We start from the raw sequence: 18,679 nt of genomic DNA, 5'->3' as shown, positions 1-18,679 counted from the left end.
TCTTTTGTCTTCTGTTTAATCCATCAGCAAATTCTATTGGTTCTAACTTTAAAATACGGTCAGAAACTAATTCTCACTACCTCCTCTATCATCTCTCTAGTTCATGCCTCCATTACCTCTCGCCCAGGTTACTGTTTACATTCTCCTCATTGTTTTCCCTGCTGCCACCGCTGCCACCCTCATTAGTTCAGCAGTCAGAGTGATCCTGCTGGAACCTAAGTCAGATCACGCCCCTCCATTGTGCAGACCGCCAGTGACTTCCTATCTTATTTCAATAAACCTGAGCCAGCATAATGGTCTACAAAACTTGGTCCCCAAGTACCTGGATGGCCTCATCTCTTACAGCTCTCCCCCTCACCCACTCAGCTCCTGCTACACAGGCCCCCTTGCTATTCCCTGGACAGAGACAGGGAATGCACTGTGTGGTTCTCCTGCCTTGAAAGTTCTTTCCCCATATGTCTGCCTGGCTTAATTTCGATGCTTCCTTCAGGTCTTTGTTCTCTCCTCATGAGACCTTCCCTGACTGTGCTATTTATGCTACTCCCTATCTTCCTTCTTCCTACCACTTATCACCATTTAAAGTACTATACAATGAGGTTATTTATTTTGTTTTCTATCTGTCCTCTGTACACATGTGCAGGAGCTATGTAGATAGGAATTTTCATTTGTTTGATTCAATGATGGATTCCATGCATCTAAAAATGAGGTACTTAATACAAATATTTGTATTAGGCTTTTTAAGATTAAAATGTATACTGTAGAAAATTATAAAATTATTTACCTTTCCTATATGAGCTTTAATTTTTTTTTTTTTTTTTCTTTTTTTGTGAGGATGATCAGCCCTGAGCTAACACCCATGCCAATCCTCCTCTTTTTGCTGAGGGAGACCGGCCCTGAGCTAACATCTGTTGCCAATCCTCCTCCTTTTTTTTCCCTTTTTCTCCCCAAAGCCCCAGTAGATAGTTGTATGTCATAGTTGCACATCCTTCTAGTTGCTGTATGTGGGCCGCCGCCTCAGCATGGCCTGACAAGTGGTGCGTCGGTGTGCTCCCGGGATCCAAACCCGGGCCGCCAGTAGCAGAGCACGCACCCAATCGCTGAGCCATGGGGCCGGCCCCTAGCTTTAATTTTTATAAACATACAACTAAGTCCTTTGTAAATTAACAGGTATTCAGCTGGTTTCTACTTTATCACAAGTAAAACAAAAATTAAGGAACTGGCTACCAAGAATAGATAAGTGTGGACATTTTTGAAAAGCTGTATTAATGAAAGAATTCTGGTGGCTAAAGGAAAGTGTACCTAAAATATACCATGGTATATTAACAAAGTTGATGAAATAAAAATACATAAGGCATTTGACCTTCTCTGTCATTTGTTTAAGTATTGTCTGTGGCTGCTTTTGTGCTGCAATGATAGAGTTGAGTAGTTGCAACAGACACCATGTGGCCTGAAAAATTGAGAATATTTGCGATTTGGCTGTTTACATAAAGTTTACTGATTCCCTGGATTAGACAGATTTGTTGTCTTACCCAGGGTGCTACAAAAAAGTAAATGATAGACCTGGAATCAAAGTCAGGTGTTTTGACCTCAAATTTCCTGCCTTTTCCTCCATACTTTGCTAAGCCTGGAAAACTGATTTTAGTTCTAGATCATTCACCCTTGGCTCCAGTTCTAGAAGTTCTTGATGTTAGGCAGAGCTGCATTTAAATCTTAACTCTACTCAGGGCTGGCTACATTACTTGTGGGGTCCAGTGCAAAATGGAAATGCCAGGGACCTGCAGCCCCAGCCCATGGCAGATAGGAAATGCTCTGCACCAGGATACACTAAATACTGGAGTGGGCTACCCAGTCCCCAGCCTAACGTGCAATGGAGCTTCCAGGCCCAGGTGGGGATGGCCACTGTCTTCTCCCTGTCCCCCCAGACCCATGGACACATGCCTGACATTGACGCTCCAGGGCAGAGGATGGCAGTGATCAGGGAGGGATGGACAATTAGTTGGGATCCAGGGCACCAGAGGGCAGGGAGTGAAGGCGTGGCGACATATGGGCTGAGGCTCCAAGCCCCTGCCTCATGTTCCATTGTCCCATCAGGCTTCACTCACAAAATATAAATTCAAAGGTAAAATTACTAAGAATCTCAAGACAGCAGCCACAGAGCATTAAACCCCAAGTGTGGGCCCTTTCTGAGCCAGGCACTCGGGTTGTAATTCCATGAAGCCAGCCCTGGCTCTACCACATAGCCAGATAAGATGCATTCACAAGTTAAAGAATCTGAGACCCAGTTTACACAGTGATGCAATGTAGTTAATGATATCTATTCCAAAAAGTTTGGAAGTCTCAGTGGACCACATATATAAAGCCATTAGCTATGTTCTTGGCTATTTATTTTTCAATTTCCTATACTTCCTTCCAAGACTGAATCAAGAAGTAAGACTCCTATCATAAAAGGCTAAATATCATTTCACTAGGCTTACATTGAAACCAAATTCCTTCCTAGCATGAACTTCATCAATGATAGGATCATATATCCCCCTTAAAGAGCTGTCCAAATTAGAGGTAAATTGAGCCATTAGTTAGAGCCATTTTGGTTCCTTGTGAATGGGTCTTTCTCTGGACACTTGTTAGCCAGTCTGCACCTTGTGAAGCAAATGAGAAACCTTCCCCAGGGTACTCTCAGACCCTGGCCTTTGTTGCAGTGTGCAAGTGCGGAGGATCCTAGCTTGATACTTTTTTGGTCACAAGCACTAAACCTCCACCAGCACCTACAGGGTTTATCCTGATGATTCTCCAGGATTCTACTCAGCAGAAAACGAAATATGATCCATTCCCCTTATTATCAGCAAAGCAGTCGGCATGCATTTTATGGTCTGCCAGTGGATATACTGCCCACTTGGTCAGATGGATTCCGTACTAGTGTTCAGCTTCTCTTGGGAGTCTTTGTGATTCTATGCAACCAACTCACAGCTTTAGGAAAGAAGGCAATAATTCTATTCTCTTATCACAGAGAACTAAGATTGTGAATAAACTCGATGTACTCATAAAAGCACCATTAACAAGAAGATGACCTCACCCCTTGAGATGCTGACTGTTTTTTAATATGACAGAGGTCATTTCCTCTTTCAGTTTTTGACTTTTGTCAAATAATAATGTGTCCTAGTAAATAATAATTTCCCAGATTTTATTTGTTCTTCATATTGAGACCTAGTCAACTTTTATTTGGAAAATAATTTTAGTATCCATAAGTGGTTTATTTTTTCATAAAAACTAGTCATTTGTTTTGGATAATAGAAGCATTCAATAAGTAGTGAATTAAGGCAAAGCTACAGAATTCCTTAATACTTTAAATTTAATTAGTTTGCAACTTATTAAGGACTGATATTTATTGCTATGTTATATCAATACAGCCTGTCAAATTATAGCTCCAAGATCTATTTGTAATGCTCCCGTCTCTGAGAAACCGACAGCTCTGTGCAGAAGTAACTCACTGATCCTTCAGATACTTTAATACTCCAGTTTCTACTCCTTGCTGTCCTTAGGTCTGTAACTATAAATTAAGGACGGTAACTTTTAACTTTGAGTTATTAATATAGTATCATTACAACAATATAATGCTTTGTAGATTATAGGAAGAACATTTTATATTATCCATATCAATGATATATTATGATAATTTTTTGTGATAAGAAACATCAATTTTTGCAGATTTATCATGTTTACAAAGAATTCAGGAAGATATGGATTCCTTAACATAGTTTATTAGTCAATATTAATTCCCTAAATTTCGTGGATATATTCACTTTCAAGACTATTAAATAGGATTTTTTTTTTTTTTTTTAGTTACAGTATCAACAACCCAATCAAACTATCTTCTTTTAATGAAGAAGAAGAAGAATTTGACTCACATATCTGAACAGGCCAGGGGTTCAGGCCTCACAAAATGTCATAAAGTCTCACCTTTTCTCCATGTTTGCAGCTCTGTTTTCCTCTATGATAGTTTCATTATCAAGCATTCATTATCTTTACAGAAATAAGACAGTCACCAGCAACCCCAGTTTGTATTTCACTAGTTTAGTAATGCCAATGGAACAGAAAATCTCTTTTCCAGTAGTTTCAGCAAAACCTCTGGGATTGAGCATCATTGCATTTCTTTGATAGCAAACCAGAGGCATGTTCACAACTCATAAGCTGAGTACATGGCCAACCTCACCTGAATTACCGGGGAAAACAGCGAAGAGGAGTAGTTTCCTAGGCAAGATCGGGATGCTGTTACTGGGAGCAAGGATAACCGATTCTCCACAGGCAAAAACAAGAAATGCCCCCCATAATTTAATGATAGAAATAGATGAATCTGAAAGACCCCAAATGCATCTTGGTAATTTATTATTAGATTATTTTGAAAGCATGTTATGTATTGGCTGACAATTTTCTAGATGCTTGCCTCATATTGTCTTTTGTAAATATCACATATTTTTGAGCTGAACACTACTGAATCCCTTACTCTGGATTAAATTACATTGATTTAAGGCAGATAAAACATTATTACCGTGTTATAATTATCACTATTGAAGAATCTTTTTCTGTTATCTTTTGCTCAAAATTAGTGTGCTGTTTTCTGTTTATTTATTAAGATTTTTGTAGAATTTATTTGATCTGTGAGAATACTATCTGGAAATAATAAGAGATTATTGAACAATTTCTTTCAGAAAGTAAAAGGATTATTTTGAGATCATTGGAAAGAAACGAGATTTAAGCTTCAAAAAAGGCCCACTCAGGAGTTGGCCCAGTGGCGTAGTGGTTAAGTTTGTGCACTCTGCTTCGGTGGCCCAGGGTTCTCAGGTTCAGATCCCAGGCACAGACCTACACAGGAAGATGGGCACGGATGTTAGCTCAGGGCCAGTCTTCCTCAGCAAAAAGAAGAAGATTGGCAACAGATGTTAGCTCATGGTCAATCTCCCTCACCAAAAAAAAAAAGGTCCACTCAAAAAGAACCTTAATGACATAATAATTCCTAATAGGAACTGACCATTAGAGAGGAAAGATGTTAGGGGCTGAGTTAGCTGGAGTAAGTGATGGAGGGAGCAACCACTAATCAAAACACCATCCCTACAATTTTCTATCTCCTTTCAGTGGAATAGGGACGCTTTTGGTGCCAGGATAAACATTTTCTCTTTGCTCTGTATTCCATCTCTTCGGCCATTTCAGGGACCTTGATCAACCAACTATCTCCTATGCCTGTAAATATGCAATCTCTCTCCAGGATCCTTTCTCTTCTGCTCATAAGATCTCCCTCACTCTATATTGAGTTTCTTTTTCTTTACGGCTCACATCTTCCTTTCCCTGGCATCTATCATCCTGAGAATGATTTCATTTGATATTTTCCACTTTTTCATCTTTCATTTATTCCTCAACTGTTACCACCACTAAACTCAAAATGCTTTTATCAGAATTACAGTGGCCGTGCATTTGCCAATTCTAGCAGATGCTACTGATCCTCATACTATCTGAACTCATTAGATATTTGGCTCTGTAGACTAACCACTCACATATTCTTGAATTCCTTTCACCCTTGATTTCCATAAACAAGGATTTAACTATCCCTCTGACTTCACTCTTTTCTCCTCTGTTCACCCCTCAACCCACGTCAACGTGGCTTTTACTCTCTCACTCCATTATAATGGATGGAATCACCAACCTAGCAAATCACACAGCCAGAAGTTGAACACAATTCTGCCGATCCAAAATCCATGCCATTTCTATTCTATTACTCTGTAGAAAACATAATATCACATTCATCATTTTAAATCCTTGATCTACATAGGGGCTTTAAACCAGGGGATAAATGGCTGCAGTTCTTTTACTGAATAAGACATGAAGGGAACTTTTAGAAGTCTATGCATAAAAACCCAGCAACAATCTGTGAAACTGCTGTGCTCCTTCATCCCGCCTTGCTCACACACTTCCTACGTCATTCAGCTGGTGTGCTTATTGGAATCAGTTTTCTGGAATTCTGATTCTTGCCTTTATGTTTTGAAATTTTTAATTTGTTACTAAAATATAATGTGCAAAGGAGGTGATTGAACTAAAAGACATTTTTTATTTTATGAAAGACAAACTTTGAGATTTCAAATTTGGGCTTATGTGATATCTCTAATATATGACAGAATATTTTTAAAATATATCTTAAAAATGATATTCATGGGTGAAAGTTTCAAGTGATTAAAAGACTGATTATTTTTTAATAATTATGGTCTTTTTAAAAATTGTTTTGAAATAATTAATAGATTCACAAGAAGTTGCAAAATGGTACAAAGAGTTCCCATGTGCCCTTTCCCCAGTAAACCTGATAGTTACATTTTACACGACTATAATACAATATTCAAACCAGGAAATTAGCTCTGGTAAAATGTGCTTGCATATTTCTGTTCCGTTTTATCAACTGTGTGGAGTCACGTAACTAACCCCACAAAGAAGATTACAGAACTATTCCATCACCATGAAGATCTCCCTCCTGCTACCCCTCCTGCTTTCCCACAACCCTGATCCCCTGACAGCCACCACTCTGATGTCCATCTCTATAATTTTGTCTTTTTGAGAAGGTTATATTAATGGAATCACGTAATATGTGAAATTTGGAGATTGGCTTTTTTCACTCAACATAATGCCCTTGAGATCCATCTGAGTTACTGTATGAATCAATATAAATATCAGTCAATATCAGTCAATCAATCAGGATCAGTAGTTTCTTCCTTTTTATTGCTGTGATTGTCTTTTGTTGCTTTGTAGTTGAAGTGTTTTACATTTAAATTGTTGCAATATCACTCAATAAGGGACTGAAATGAAAACCAGTTGAACTCTACACACCCATTATGGAAATAATAGAGAAGAAAAGGAAACAGAATTGGGATAACTCCACCTTCTTAAAATCTAACAGTCTCTTTGATGGGAATATCTAGAAAGGACCCAACTTGTGCCTAAGTAGAGCGGGTGGCTTGCCACATGCAATAATCTGAGGGGGTCTGAAAGCTGCCTTCCTTAAAAAAATACTTCTCTAGGTTTTTCTTAGTCCTTGAAATTCTCATCATTAATCAATCCTTTTAATCATACCTGGCAATGAAAACTCTTCTGTACTTACAATTGTATTATATATTTGAAAGGATGTGGAGTAGCTAAAATAGTAATCCATGATCCCGCTAATTGTAATAGCAAATATATGAGGGGGCAAGGGGAGTTGAGAATGCTGGCCAGTGGAGCAACTAGTTTAAAGAAAATGTATTCTTTATATATTATTTGAAATTCTAGACTTCTATGAAACTCAATAACCTAAAACACTAAAATAAAATAAATCTCATCTTTTGAAGATTCCCCAAGAACTGCTGCTCACGCCTCACTCCTAGTCGCTTTTTTTTTTTCTCTCTTCCTAAAATAAGAAGTTGCTTAGATTGTGAAAGAATGCCTTCATTCCCATTTAGGTTACATTGTATACTCAACTCTTCTGGAAATTGAAGAATATTTGAATATTAACAATTCAAAAACTCAAAACTATAGTTTTTATAAAGAGACCCAACACATTGAAATGAATTACAAAACATCATTTGAGCTACAACAGAATTTCAAATATCTAGGATTTTATTTCAATAAAATAGTCTCCTGGGAAACAAACTCTAAAATAATGGCAACTACTAAGTTATTAAAGTCAGAGAGGTCAAAATGAAATATTACCACATATATGACAGCTCTAAAATTCTTATAGCGAAACAGGACCCAAATTCCTTCTGGAGGAAGAACAGACACTGGAAATCTCTGTGGATTATAAATCAGGAAACTCTGTAAGTCTTTCTCCTTACAAAACAAATTTGTGGCACTTAGTTTCTAGTGCATCAGGATGTCTGCCCCCAGAAAAAATAAATTTTCCTCCACCAGAGACCACAGTCAAGTCATTTTTAAAAGCTGAAAGATTCCTCTGTAACTGTAGAACAAGAGGCACGCATTCAACCACAGGAGTGAGAGGATGTGCTCTGTAGACACGGGGCTGGGTCTTAGCGAAGCTGAGAGCCACGGTCAAGGTTCCCAAATTCAGACAAGCTCTGCTGACCCTCTACCACCAGAGCACGGCTGGCCGACTCCATTACTCGGTGAACCCGTGTCATGGAGGCCCCTGAGGTTTTAGCTCCACCTGTATATGTGGAATTATGCCACATGTTTTTCTACACATAGTTAAAATTTATATTCACTCAGGAACAATCTCAGAAACAAAAATATTAATAAAAGCAGAAGCGAAGATAACTTGTAAAATCTTTTGTCTGTGCTGGTGGTCTTAATAATATAGGCTAAAACTATTTTAACTTCTTAACTTGACGTAACACGGATATGTTTAGCTGGATTCTGTCTGCGGCGTTGTCTGCAGTATTTCCTATTTTTCATTCCAAGTCATTACATGTGAATTCTGTTCTTCACGCGTGCGCTTGATCATTGCTCGACGCTTACATATATGTCTTGTTTTGAAGCAGCCTGTGACCCAGTGCAGCAGACACTGTGCCGTGGGTGTCATGCTGCTCCTTTGCTGTCCTGAGCTTCCTGTTCACACAAGACAAGGCGTGGCGGAAGTTCTACTTACCAAAGAAAACTATGTCCACGCATTGCTCAAGTTCTCATCATCTGAGTTAATATAGCTTTCAGATGGTTTGGACATTTTATGTTATATTCCAATTTTTAAGTCCTAATTTCTTATTTAGAGATGGAATATAATCTCTTCTCTGAAAAGATTATTTTGGCATTTGCACTCAGAAATTCATCCACTGGATTATAAATTCCCTAGGAGCATGGGTTTTATTCGTCACCAAATCTCCAGCATTTAGCACGCAACAGGCAGCCAGTTCTGTTGACGTTTTCGAATGGCACATTCACTATGTGCTCGCGCTCGTCTAGGAACGAGGGAGACACAGGAACAAGTCCTCACTGCTGTGGAGCTGACAGCCAGTGGGGAGGAGACGGCGGGAAACATAATTAAATAAACTCGTAGTGAGTTACATACGGGTGGTATGAAGGCAGAGCAGGATAAGTGAGAAGGAATGCCAACTTTACACAACTTTGTAATTTAATAAATGAGAAAAATAAGGCTCATAAAAGGTTAAATGACTTTTCCAAATCACCCAGCTAAATAGTAACACAGTCAGCATTTATATTTATCTTTTTGAACTATAAAGCCAATGTTTATTTCCATGCTTAAGACACTGGTTTTCAACATTAAGACTAGGAGGAAGACACTATTCTGTAATATTATAGCTCCTTCTCTTGAGCATGAAGTTTGAATGAACAACTTCCTGTTTAAATATAGATTCTTCCAGGATAGTAATTGTATCTTAATTACATAAGACAATTTATTGCTTTCAAAACAGAAATTCCATGTTTTTCACGCTGAAGTTGAATTTCATAGGAGTTTTATAGGAATTTTCCAGTGGGCAGTGAAATGTCATTTTACAGCTAATGACCCTATTAATTTGCTTTAATTAAAATTGAAATAATCTCATGGTAAGTATGATTAAAAGTATCAATTTTTCCAGATATGTGTATTATTCTTTTTAAAAGTATGTAGTATACACACATACACACACACTCAAACAGCCAAATACAAAATGGAAAAAAACCATGAATATAAAATTCATAAAATAAGATGATCATTTAACATATGAAAAAAGTACAACTTTACTCAAAATCAAAAAAATGCAAATTAAACGATTAATGACATACTCTTGGGGGGTGGTTAGTCTTTGCAATTAACAAAGATTTGTAAATAATAATAATGATGATTTGAGGGAGGCATATTCATCTTGGCACAAATTTACTATAGTTTTATTTGACAATAAATATCAAATACCTTAAAAAATTCTATAGCTTAGACTGAGGAATTCCATTTCCAGAAATTTATGCTTAGGAAAAAATTATATGAAGTCAAAGATGTTTTATAACTCACTGAATATGTTGAGTCCTTTTTTGGTTTTGGATTTTGAATAGTTAAATATTCAAAGATTTCGCATTTTCTGGTAGAAAGACTGTACAGTATAATGTGAATGGGAATAGAGAGATTCTTTCCCTATCTAATCAACTTCTAATTTTAGGAGAAGAGGGGAAAAAAGTGACCAGGAATGAGGCATTAGCAGTAGTTCTTGGGAAATTTTCAAAGGACAAAATCTGTTTTATTTTAGTTTTTTATGTTATTGAGCTTCATAGAAGTCTGGAATTTCAAGTAATATATATGTATATAGAATATATATATACAGAAAATGCATTTTTTTAAAGCAGATTGGGTACAAGGAGATGTTTAGAATTACAAAAAGAAATAAATGTTTAAAAATGAGAAAATGATTTAACTAATCAATAAATTATGAGACATTCATAAAATTAAATATTTTGTCAACATGAGAAATATTTCCAAAGATTGCTTAATGATATAGAAAATCTCAAAGTATTTTATTAAGGGAAAAAGCATAAAGAATAATATATGTACTCTGAAAATGCAAAATAGCATATATATAAATTTTGTTTACACATTTAATTATACACAGGAACAGAAAAATAAACTAGAAAAAATTTACCAAAAGTGATGTTAGCAATAGGTATTTCTGTGTTCTGAAAGTAAGTGATTTCCCTTTCTTCATCATAGTTTTCTACTTCCCTAAATTTTCTATAGTTTTCTATAATATGTATGCACTACCTTGCTAAAGTGTGTCTTTATTTGATTGTTTTGTAATAAGTGAAATAAAATAGTTATGTTTAAACGCAGAGTTAACCGTTTCTATTTGCCCTCCAACCTCTCGCCTCTGCTCTCACTCCACTGAAGGAAAAATATAACAAGTTTGGGGTATATCTTTCCACATTTGTCTCATAGTTGATACAAACCTGGACATGTTTAAATGTTTGTTTTTAATTTCTTTTTTACCAAAATAAAATTCTACTATGCCCATTATTTTGCAGTTCTTTTTTTACTTAACTGTCTATCATGATCATCGGACAAGCAGATAAATCTAATTCCATATTATTGTTCAAATTTCTTTATGCATGTATCATTACACAGCATGTAATGAAACAAAAGCATGTCATGTGGATTTTTTTTATTACTATCTTTTTTAACTTCCTCTCACTCAATTCTATAACCCTCCAGGCATTTCATTCCCACTCCCAGATAGCAATCTGTCAAAATCTGCTTATACAATTACCCATTATATACACTTATTTGCATCTCACTTTTATTGCTTAATACTACTTCAGGAGAATCTTTAAGTCAGCTATGCTAATTCACTCTTTTTAATGATAGCATAATATTCCATGTTGTTGATGTGGCATAACTAATCCAATTGTTCCTCTATGGCATTCTTTTTACAATGACACAGTCAACATCCTTGAACATCTAACCTAATGAATTAGTGCTTTAATTGCTGTGCGATAGACTTACAAGAGTGGCATTGCCAGGCCTAAGGATATGTATCTTTTACATTAAAATAGGTAGTGCTAGATTCCTTGCCCCCTCACCAAAAAAAATGCTATACCAATGTTCATTTCTCCAAGCAATAGATAAGACTATATTTTTCCCAATATCCCCACTAGCAATATATATTATTGCCAGTCTGATAGCTATGAAATGGTGTTTTATTGTTATTTTCATGTTCATTTCCGTGACTAATAGTGAGTTTCATTATATTTTTATTTTTATTGGCTTTTAGATTTTTCTCTAGTGTGAATTTATTATCCATAATTTTTTTCCAGTTCAACTTTCCATTGCATTTTGTCTTCCTCTTGTCAATTTAACAATTTTTCATTGGATTTTAGCCTTTAGTCTACCATCCTCTTTACATATTTTGTAACAAAAAGTCTCTTTTTTTTACAGCTTATGAATTTCTGTTCTTTGTTTAAGAAGTCTCTCCCATCCTTAGCTCTTACATGTAGCCTCCAAGGTTTACTTCTAAAATTGCTGATCCTTAATCCATCTGGAATTTATTTTGCATATGATATGAAGTAGGGATTCAACCTAGATTCGTCCTGAAATAACACTCAAAAATGTTTATTAAATAAACCACATTTTTCCCTATTGATTTGATACTGCCTATGTCATGCATTAAATTTTCATATATTCTACAAACAATTTGTAGGCTCTTTATTCTACTATATTTATCTCTTTTCATTATTATACCGCAACTATATGATCTATTTTTAATACGGACTATTTGCTAAAGCAAATTCCTCCTTGGTAACCTTCTTTTTCATATTCACTTGGTTGTTCTTAGACATATATTCTCATTATTCATATTTTTATGTTCCTTCAATGAAGTTTTATAGTTATTCCATAATCTGGCATAGTTTAAATAATATTTTAATGCCTTCCTTTTAAAAACTAGTAAAATTTAGCTGTGAATCCATCTTATCTTGGTGTCTTTTTAATGTCATCATTTTAATATCTTTACACTTATTTCTACAGTAATTGATCATTTTAAATTTGTCCTTTCTTATGTTAATCTTCATAATTTATATCTTTCTTTATAATTTACCTTTCAAAATGTTACCTGTAGTGCTCCATAACGATTCTTATAGTTTTTCTATTTTAAAAAACCGTAGTTTTACGACTAATTTCTTATTCTTGAATAAGATTTTCTTGAATATATTTTATGAGTGTTTTATCTACTTTCTTGGTTGTTGAGAGTTATAAGAATCAGATTTGAGGTTCATTTTTCATTTCTAAGATTTTTCTTTTCTAATTAATTGATTTTAGCTTTTACCTTATTGATCCCTCTTTTGTTTATTTTTGTTCTTTTTTCTAAATTTCCATTATTTTTTCATTTTTCGTCTTTACTAATTAGGGCAACCATGGCTAGATCTTTGTTTCTTAGGATAGCTTTTATGAGTTTCCATTCATTTTGGTGTGAAGGGTTAAACTTTTCATTAATTTCTTAAAAATTTAATACCAGTTTTGGGGCCGGCCTGGTGGCACAAGCGGTTAAGTGCACATGCTCTGCTGCGGCGGCCCGGGGTTCACCAGTTTGGATCTCGGACACACTGCTTGTCAAGCCATGCTGTGGCGGCGTCCAGTATAAAGTAGAGGAAGATGGGCACGGATGTTAGCCCAGGGCCAGTCTTCCTCAGCAAAAAGACGAGGATTGGCAGATGTTAGCTCAGGGCCAATCTTCCTCACAAGAAAAAAAAGAATATTTAATACCAGTTTTGATTTCCTTTTTTATCTAAGCGTTATCTTCTGTGGTACATCTTAATTTCTAAGAAACACAGTTTAGTGTTTTTTATTTTTATTGTTTATAATCAGAAAAAACTAAAAATTTATTTTCAATAGGTGAAAATGAATTTGCTAATTATACTGTCTTTTTGCGTTTTTGTTCTGTGATTTGAGATACTTTTCCTCTTGAAATTCCAGCCCACTAATTTAAGAGTTGACCCACCATTCAATCATCTACTGATTTTTTTATGTTTAAAAATTGTGTTCGTAGTTCTAGCAGTAAGATATTGTTCCTGGATGTTTTAAATATTTGTTGTTGTTGTTATTGTTGTTTGGTAAGGTTCTTTATGTCTCCTCAAGCGACTCTATTTTCTTAGGGCGTCTTTCGTAATTGTTCATCCACCTTCCCTGCTCGTTGCTGCTGCCTCTCCTCTGTAGATGTGTTGTTGCTTTTCTTTATATATTTAACAGGTCTGTTCTGTCTGCTGGGATTCCCTCAATACCAGAAGCCCAGACAATCAGTGAGGAATGATGTTATGGTCTCTTCTCTTGCAGGCAGGCATGTATTAGCAATCAGCTCCTCAGTCTCTCAAGGTGTCTGGAGTCAGCTCCCAGCTCCTCTGTTTCTTTGTGCTCTCCAAGCTTTAGGGGCAGAGAGAATTTAGCTCACCTATGGAGCTACTCACGGCCCTTTGGAGACAAACCCTGGAAACCAGATGAACTCTGACTATCAATCTTCTTTTCCTGATATTCCAGGGATATCCATGGATCAAGGTCTTCCTAGAATGAGCTGTGTTCAGATGTTCACCCCAGAGCTCTCCAAGGCTGCCTTCCAAGCTTTTCCCCAAAACAGAGGGTGAAAGCCCTACAATGGCTTTTTCTCCAAATCCCTCAGCCAGTCTGAATGGCAGATTCAAAAGAGAGAATGAATGTAATTTGATGTTGAAAATGAGAGAAAGATAGGATGCATTTAATTGCCACATTTCTAGAATCTTCTTTCTCCGCCCATTGTATTACCTATAATCAGAATAAAGCAACATGTTTAAACTAGGTATGGGGGGCAGGGAGATTATGTAAAACCTCTGTGCCCTCCACTCCGTTTTGCTGTGAACCTAAAACTAGTAGTAAACTAGTAACTAAAGTCTATTATTTTAAAAAATGAAATATGTAGAAGTAAATATATTTGAACATGATTTAAAGCTTTAAAGTATTCAAAGGGACGCCAATACTTGTCTTGTATAACATAGACTTGACATTTATACCTGTTCTTTGTGGCATATCCAAAACAAAACTGCTTTCTGCAAAGAATTTCTCCCAGCATCACTAAGGAAGACAAATCTCCAATCAGTTGCTAATACATAGTTATTAAACCAAAAAGGTTAAATTAAAAAAGCTTGCAGAATATGCACCTAACCAATTTTCTCCTCAATATGTGCCAATGTAAATATGTGCATTTAGACAAACGTAATATTGTAGAAAACAGTGCGGCCTGTATCGTACCTCCAAGAAGGGAATAACAAGCTTGTAAACTGCTCTTATCAAGTTCAACCTGTACGTCCTCACAAAGTTTTTAACCTCCAAAGATCCCAGAACACAGTCCTTGAGACGTTATTAACAAAATGGTGTGCGTCAGCTTCCGTTGATTCTGGCAGTGCTTTCACAGAGGGCCAGTCTGTGCGACCCTTTTATTTCTCCAGACTCGCTACTGTTTTTTATGTCTTACTCTCTTCCTTTATGATATTGCTCTACATAGGGCTGTTTTGTGAAACCAAGAAATTATTTTGTCATGTTCACTTTTGCTGCTTAAAGAGCACAATCAGACAGAATGGAAACAAGCAGGAGAAAATTATCTCTGGATTTTCAGGAATACAACTTGGCAAATATTTGTATGTTGCACCAAATTAAAATATTTTCCAATAAAGATAGAAAATTTTAGGCAAACTTGTCTAATTCGGGAAAAGAATGAATACATATCATTAAATCATCATAATTTATATCCCGTATGCAGACTATGATGAATAGAAAGAATATCAAATGTATAATCCATGTTTTAAAAATTAATTTCCCTAATGCCAGCCATACAAATTTATAATACATGACAAATATCTTCCAAAAGAAAGAATGATCCTAGTGATGTTTTTTTCATAATAAATAGACCCAAAATAAAAAAAATAGAGGATAACTAATTTTGAGGAAAGTATTTTACTATGTCTTTTAAAGGTCCATGATCTTTATGTCATTCAGAAGAAGGAAGAATCCCTTAAACCTTCCAAAATCGTTCTTTAACAGAATAAGATATCCTGGATTCCGGACTTCAGAGTCATACAAACTTGGTCACAAATGTTGACCCTCAGTAGCTCTGAAACTTTGTCAGTTTCTCACCTTTGTTCCATTATCATTGGAATTGCATTCCCTAGGGTGCTGTCACAGGAACTTTTCTTTGCCGTTGTTATACTCTTGCCTTATTTGTCAATGACTCCCAGCTATGTTTCTCAAGCTTGGGCCTGAATTCTGATTTTCAGATCCACTTTAGATCTAATGGCAATTCAGTCTCCTTACTTGGTTGTCTTAAAGGCATCTCAAATGCAGTATGTCCAAGAGAACTCATAACTGTTCTTCTCCAATAAACATCCCCTGGAACGTTGCCCTTCACAGTGGATGGCTCCATGTCTCCTGTTTTTGATGCCAGAATTTTGAAACTATTGTTTGACTCCAAATGCCCATGCCAAGTCAAGTCCATGCCAATGCTAAATACCTGTTGAATGTATCGATCTCTCTCAGTCCTAATTTCTATCACCCTCCCCTGGTCTACCACTATAGCCTGTCAGTTGTCCTGGAAGACTCTACACCATCTCCCTTCCAATCCATTTATCCTCTTGCCACCAGAGGAATACTTTAAAGTGTGAAGCTTTCCAAATCACACAGTAGCTTAAAATCCTTCAGTCATTTTTCATTGTTCTTAAGGTAAGATCCAGGGACCACTGTTGTGCCCACCTCTTCAGCCTCACCCTCAACCAATTCTTCAGTCATTCTGTCCTTGTCTCAGTTCCTGAAATACTCTAAACTTGACTTTATCTCTAGACCTCCTACATGATATACAGCATTTGCCCAGAAACGTTTTTCCCCTACCCGCCTTCCCTTGTTTCATCTGGCATATTCCATCCTAGGTCTCATCTAAGACATTGTGTCTTCAGAGACATCCTCTCTGACCTCCTGGGCCCCATGCTGTTCTCTGTTTTACAGGCCAACGGCACTCTCATTTTTCCTTTCCTTACCATACATCACACATTTAATTACGTGCTCCATGCCTTTCTTTTCCAACAAAATGTAAGGGCAATCAAGAAAAATTATGTTGGTGTCATTCCTTTTTTACCACTATGTCCTAGCACTTAATACAGCATCTTACATATTGTAGATTATTAATACTTTTTTAGAGAGTGGATGAATAAGTCAGTGAGTGAATAAAGGCTAGACAAATTATCATATTTTTTCATCTGTAAATTGAGGATATTAATACATATCTCATAGGGTCATGGTAAAAGATCAGTGTAAACGGTAGGACTGAAGTAAAATAATTTTGTAAACAGTACCAGTTTCTTTCCTTCTTGTCAGACTTGATAAATGTGGAAGAAGTGTGTATTTGTTTTCAATTGTTGCTGCGAAATATTACCACAAATTTAGCAGCTTAAACAACACAAATTTATTATTTTGTAGTTCTGTAGGTGAGAAGTCCAATAAGACCTCACTAAGCTAAAATAAAAGTGTCAGCAGGGCTGTGCCCCAGCTCAAGGCTCTAGGGAAGAATGTGGTTTCCCCGCCTTGTCCAGCTTCTAGAGGTCACATTCCAGACCCACGTTCCTGGGTTCCTCTACCTCTTCCCTGTCTTCAAAGCCAGTAACAGCAGGCCAGTCCTCACACTTAAACTTCCTCCTCCTTTTCCCTTATCTTTCTGACCCAGGGAACATTCTCCTTTGATTAGATTGGGCCTACCCAGATAATCCAAGATAATCATCCCATCTTAAGGTCTGTTGCCTTAATCACAGCTGTAAAGTCCCTTTTGCCGAGTAAAGTAACATTCACAGGATCTGGGCAGGGACATCTTTGGGGTTATTATTCTGCCTACCACAAGGTGTGATGATACTATCACTATTATTTTTATTACTAAACTAAATTTCTTCAGTATTCTAATGCCATCAAGTAGGAAGGTAGGAAGGAAGGAGAGAGAGAGAGAAGAGAAAAATGATGAAGTGTACTGCTACTCTCTTTCTCCTTTGGTAAAGAAGGCAGTAGTAAAGGGAAATGACTTTCAAGTTTCACTGAGCAAAGCCATGTACAGAGCACTGTAAAAGTCTGTGTACCTCAGGTGTGCCCAAACCTGAATAGGCCTATTTCACTGTGGCTTGTGATCCCCTATGAACATCTGCTCAGTCTTAGCTGTCTGCGTTGGGGTTGGATCAGTAAAAACTTCACCCCCAGCCAGCGTGTTACATTGGTTAGCCTGGGAAGACAGCGTTATCCTTTGGGCTTTGCTACCACTTGGGCTTGTCTTTCTACAACATAAAATGCCCTCCACATCAGTTCGCCTGTTCGCCTCTCTGTATTTTATTTCTTAAAGATTTTTTCCAATCCTATGTCCCGCATGAACCCTTCCTTGAATGTGATTGTCTACATTTTGGGACCCTGAAGTACCATATTTGTGGATGTGGTTTCAGTTCTTTTAACACCTGCAATTCTCTGTAAAATTAATTTTATCTAAGAAAAATGGATGTATGTTTTTCACAACAATGGGATATTCTGTGTAGACTTCCCCCTTTTTACTAAAACCAAGCATGATATCTTTACTAAGAGTGATAGACGCTTTACTGTAAAGGTCAGCATTTTATAATGGAACAAACCACTTCTAGTTCCTTTACAAACCAAGGCTGCAAAAATGGCAGATCTGAGACAAGTGCTTAGATTTTTGTGAATTTCCCTCTTCAATAGTGCATTTTCATTGTTGAGTTTAAGAAGTTTTGCCACAGGAATTTATTATTGCTGTAGCACATTATTCTCACATAAATGGTCAGTGAGTCTAAAAAGAGACTGCATATGACTTAACTGGCCGGACTCAGGTTTCTGGAGATTGGCCGACCAGAGTAGCTGGTTTCTTGGTTTCTTAGTATGCTGTGTGTCACTCCACGGACAACAGGAATGAGGTACTAGCAGAATGTTGTTTCTACAGTAGAACCACAAAAAGTGTCATCTTTAGAGCCGTATGACGTTGATTGGATTTTATAGCTACAATCCTAAGGAATCACTGGGGCGACAAATTGAAGGAAGCAAATCTTTCTTCTATGTTCTGCAGCTAGGGAATTATATCACCTATGACTCTTATATTTACTCCTAAAGGGTAAGCTCCTGCCTAAAACAACGCCATTATTAATATGCCACACAGCAATTTCACTCCATTTTCTGCGGGAAGGA

Source organism: Ceratotherium simum, chromosome 27 (genome assembly GCF_057802395.1).
Source record: "Ceratotherium simum simum isolate JZ-2026a chromosome 27, ASM5780239v1, whole genome shotgun sequence".
NCBI lineage: Eukaryota > Metazoa > Chordata > Mammalia > Perissodactyla > Rhinocerotidae > Ceratotherium > Ceratotherium simum.
This window is presented reverse-complemented; position numbering follows the sequence as displayed.